A 5170-nucleotide genomic window follows, 5' to 3' on the forward strand; every position below is an offset into this window, starting at 1 on the left:
TTCCTTCTGCCCCTGACTGGTGGGGGTTGCCAGGCCTGTGGGTGGGGCTGGGCTGGGTCGTTTAGGTGACATTCCAGGAGCGTGACGTGATTTCCGCGGGCTTTGTTGGGGCCTCCTCCCCGCCAGGCTCTTCTGCCGCCTGGGACACCTGGCTGAGGGCTTGGCGCCGGCCACGGTCCAGGCACAAGCCGGCCGGTCAGCCCGCGCCGCCGTGTGGACCCAGCGCCGGGCGGCCCTTAGTCCTGAGAAGACGTGACTGCCCCATTCTGGCAACTAGAGCTTCTCCCCCACCCCCTAGGGACTAGGCCTCAGGGCTCCGCTTATGGATGCCTCATTGTTTCCTTGTTTCTGGAGGTTCAGAGCCATGTGTTTGAAATAAGCCTTCTCAGGTACCGCCCCTCTGATTACCACCCCACCCCCCGTGTTAACAAATGAACGTGCAACCAGCAGCAGCCGGGCCCTGGGACCTGAGCGGAGGCTACTGTTGCCCTGGAACCCAATTCATGCTGTGTCTGGTACTGCGTTTTGCCTTTAATCACAGCTGTGAGGTACAGTGGAATATTGGTATCGGGCACTATGCTAGTAAATGGTCCTGCTAAATGTCATTCTTCTTTAGATTCTAATCGGTATTGTGGTGACATAGCCAAATTATGTTCTTTTACTTTTTTAGAAAACCATTTTTCAGTACTGGCTTTACAGTTTATCGTTTCCGCGTACTGTTTTCAGTAGTACGAGCAAGAGTTTAGTCCTCCTAGAACTCCCGTTACCGAGGTCGTTCGGATCTCTCCCCGCAAGGAGAGCGTGTAGAGAGGAGAGCCCTGCTCTCCTCCCCAGCCCCAGCCCCAGCCCTATACACCGCCGCCGCTTGGCAGTTCGTTCCTGCAGGAGCATCCTCTTCCCTGTCTCAAGGAACAGGTGAGCAGCTTTTTTCTATCCCCTCTGGGAAGAGCTGCCCCGGAGTGGAAACTCAAGCCCCAAGGTGTTTTCTTGCTGAGTTAGACATATGATCTATGGCTGGACCACCAGAGGGGGCAAAGAGCCGGTGAGAACGGGTTCTAAATCACACCATCTAGCGGTCTTAGGGCAGAAGGGATAGTTAGGAGGAGGAGGCCAAACCAGAGTTCCAGAAAGGAAGGGGGTACGGAGAGTAGGGGAGAGATACCAGAAAGAATATTTAGCAAGTGAAGAACTTGCACTTGACGGTGTTGCTCAGTAGGGTAAAAGTTTTGAGGTTTGGCCGTCCCTTTTTGAAATAAACCTTAAGAATGCACTGCAGAATTAGCAGGCTCTCTACTTCCAGGTATAGAGCAGTATAGAGACATTTTACTTTGACTTTCCAAAGCTTAGAATCCTTGAGGCAGACCCAGGGTTGATGATGCAATGCCAGATAGCACTTTAATAGGGATTTAGTTGCATTCAACAATTAGAGATGAGACTTAAAATCCAAATTCAAGTAGTTGTGATCAAGATGTGACAGGGAGAACGGGTATCCTTGCTTTCTACTTAGGAGCAGAAGGGGACTCTAAGTACAGTGAAGTAAAATCATTTACATAAAGTGCTGAAAACGTGGTGCTCAAGAAGTGTTTGTTGAATATAAATTTATGAATGATATGCATTATTTATTTTAAAATGCAGGGCATAAATGAACACCGTGTTTCGATAAAATAGGTGATAGGCTGTGGTTTGCAGCTTCAGAGGAGCTTTGATCTTACAGATTTATTTTTCCATTTTATAATTTAAATGTCATTATTGTAGAAAAGGAAAAAGATGCATAAAGAAAAGAAAATTCCCAAACATCCAAGACAAAGTGTTTATTACCATTTTGATGTATATCCTTCTGGAATTTCCCCTGTGCAAATTTATATGTCTATTTCTATAGGTATTTATATATTTTACAAAATTATTATTTATTGATTTGAGATCTTTCTTCTTTTTAATGTTTGTGTTTGCAGCTATAAATTTCCTTCTGAGCTGATGCTTTTGCTGCATTTCATATAAGTTTTCAGTGTGTTGTGTTTTGTTTTGATTCATCTTGAGATATTTTCTCATTTTCCTGTGATTTCTTTTTTGACATATTGTTTAAAGGGGCATTGTGTAATTTCCCAATATTTATGAATTTTCCAGTTTTCTTTCTAATATTGATTTATAGATTCATTCTACTGTGTTCATAGAATATACTTTGTATGATTTCAGTCTTTTAAAATATATTAAGTCTTGTTTTGTGGCCTACCATATGGTCTATCCTGGAGAATGTTGCATGAGCAGAATGTGCATTTGCTACTGTTGGGTGGAATGTTCTTTATATGAGGAATCTCCATACTATTTTCCATAGAGGTTGCACTAGTTTGCAGTCCCACCTAGAGTGTATGTGTTCCTTTCTCTCCACAACCATGCCAGCATCTATTGTTTTGGGACTTTTTGATAAAAGCCATTCATTCTCACTGGGGTTGGGTGATATCTCATTATGGTTTTGATTTTCATTTTTCTGATGAGTAGTGACATTGAATATTTTTTCATATGTTTATTGCCCATTGGTCTATCTTCTTTTGAAAAGCTTTCGTTCATGTCTTTTGCCAACTTTTTAATGGGGTTGTTTGATTTTTTCCTTGCTGATTTGCTTGAGTTCTTTGTAGATTCTGGTTATTAGCCCTTATTGGATATACAGCATGTGAACATTTTCTCCCATTCTGTAGGTTGTCTGTTTGCCCTGTTTATAGTTTCCTTGGCTGTGCAGAAGTCTTTTAATTTAATCATGCCCCCTTATTAATTTTTGTTGTTGCTGTGATTGCCCTTGGGGTCTTCTTCATAAATTCTTTGCCTAGGCCAATATCTATAAGAGTTTTTCCAACATTTTCTTCTAGAATTCTTATAGTTTCATGTCTTAAATTTAAGTCCATCTTGAATGAATTTTTGTGAGTGGTGAGAGATATGGATCCTGTTTCAATCTTCTACATATGGTTATCCAATTTTCCCAGCACCATTTATTGAATAGGAATTCTTTTCCCCAGTGTATATTGTTGTCTGTTTTGTCCAAGATCAGATGGCAATATGTGGCTGGTTTTATATCTGGGTTCTTTGTTCTGTTCCATTGGTCTGTCTCTATTTTTGTGCCAGTACCATGCTGTTTTGGTTACTATAGCCTTATAGGATAGCTTAAAGTCTGATAAAGTGATGTCTCCAAATTTGTCCCTTTTGGTTAAGTTTGGTTTGGCTATTTGGACTCTTTTCTGGTCCCAAACTAAGTGTAGAATTATTTTTTTAGATCTGTGAAAAATGATGTTGGTATTATTTTGTCTGATATTAGTATAGCAACTCCAGCTCTCTTTTGGTTATTTTCATGCAATATCTTTTTTGATTCTTATACTTTCAACCTAATTGTGTCTTTGGCACTAATAAAAGTCTCCTGTAGACAGCATATAGTTGGATCATTTTTTAAAAATCCATTCTGCCGATTTGTGTCTTTTAATTAGAAAGTTTAATCCAGCCACATATAATGCAATTACTGATAAGGTAGCACTTACCTCTGCTATTTTGATATTTGTTTTCTATATATCATATATCTTTTGTTCTTCAATTCTTCTATTACTGCCTTCGTTTGTGTTTGATTTTTTTGTAGTATACCGTGTTGATTCCTTTCTCATTCCTTTTCTGTATATATTTTCTAGTTATTTTCTTAGTAGTTGCCTGGGGATTATAATTAACCTCTTAAACTTATAAGAAACTATTAATATTTTGAATTAAAACTATCTTAGGTTTGATAGTGTAAAATACTCTGCTCTTATATACAATTCTGTCCCTCTTCTTTTATATTCTTGTTGTCACAAATCTCATCTTTATACATTGTGTGCCCATTAACATAGATTTATAATGATTGTTTTATGCATCTGTCATTTAGATCATATAAAAAAGAAGTTCAAACCAAAAATATACTATTAGCTTTTAAATTTACTTGTATAGGCACCTATGCCAGTGTTCTTGATTTTTTTTCACGTGGCTTAAACTACTATCTAGTATCCTTCATTTCCGCTTGAACGTTTCCCTTGAGAATTTCTTGTATGGTAGGATGAACTACCTACCAGAGGATGAACTTTCTCAGATTTGTTATCTGGGAAAGTCTTACTTTCTTCTTTATTTTTGAAGGATAGTTTTGGTGGATGTAGAATTTTTGATAGTATTTTTTTTCAGCACTTTAAATATGTTATCCTACTGCTTTCTTGCTTCCATGAGTTATGCTGAGAACTTGGCTGTTGATCTTGAGGATCCTTATAAGTGAGGAGTCACTTCTTTTTTGCTGCATTCAAGATTCTCTCTTTCAAAAAGTGTTTGTCTTTTGAAAGTTTGATTGTAATTTATCAGGGTGGATCTTTTTATTTTTATTCTTCATGGAGTTTGTTGAGCTTCTTGGATATGTAGATTCATTTCTTTTATTAAATTTGTAAAGTTTTCAGCCATTATTTCTTTAAATATTCTTTTCCTTTCTCTCTCTCTTTCTGGACATCCTGTTATACATATGTGGTACACTTGATGGTGTTTTATAGGGCTCTGAAGCTCTGTTCATTTTTATTCATTCTTTTTTCTTTCTGGTCCTCAGGTTAAATAATTTATAATGACCTATCTTCAAGTTTGGTGATTCTTCTGAGTGCTCAAATCAGCTGTTGAAATCCTCTAGTCAATTTTTCATTTTAGTTATTATACTTTTCAGCTCTGGAATTTTCATTTTGTTTCTTTTTGTAATTTCTATCTTGTTATTGCTATTTTCTATTTGTTAAAACATCATTCTCTTGGTTTCCATTAGGTCTTTGGACACATTAACAATAGCTGACTTAATGTCTTTGACTACTAAGTCTAAATGGTCGTTCATGGACATTTTCTGTTAGTTGCTTTTCTCCATGTACATGTGGCATATTTTCCTGTTTCTTTGCAAGTCTCATACTTGTTTTTGAAAACTGGACATTTTAGATAATATTTAATAACTCTGATATCAGATTTTTCCACCCCCTAATATTTGTTGCCATTTTGGTGGTTGTCTTTTCTTGTTGCTGCTTGTTTGTTTTTGCATGAATTTTCTGGACTAGTTCTATAGATCCTGATTCCTTGCAGTGTTGCAGTATGTGACCATAGTTTTCTGATACCTTTCATTTTTTTTAAGTTCTTGTTTTTATTTTTAAGT

The sequence above is a fragment of the Lemur catta genome, chromosome 1, assembly GCF_020740605.2.
Source record: "Lemur catta isolate mLemCat1 chromosome 1, mLemCat1.pri, whole genome shotgun sequence".
In the NCBI taxonomy this organism is placed as follows: domain Eukaryota; kingdom Metazoa; phylum Chordata; class Mammalia; order Primates; family Lemuridae; genus Lemur; species Lemur catta.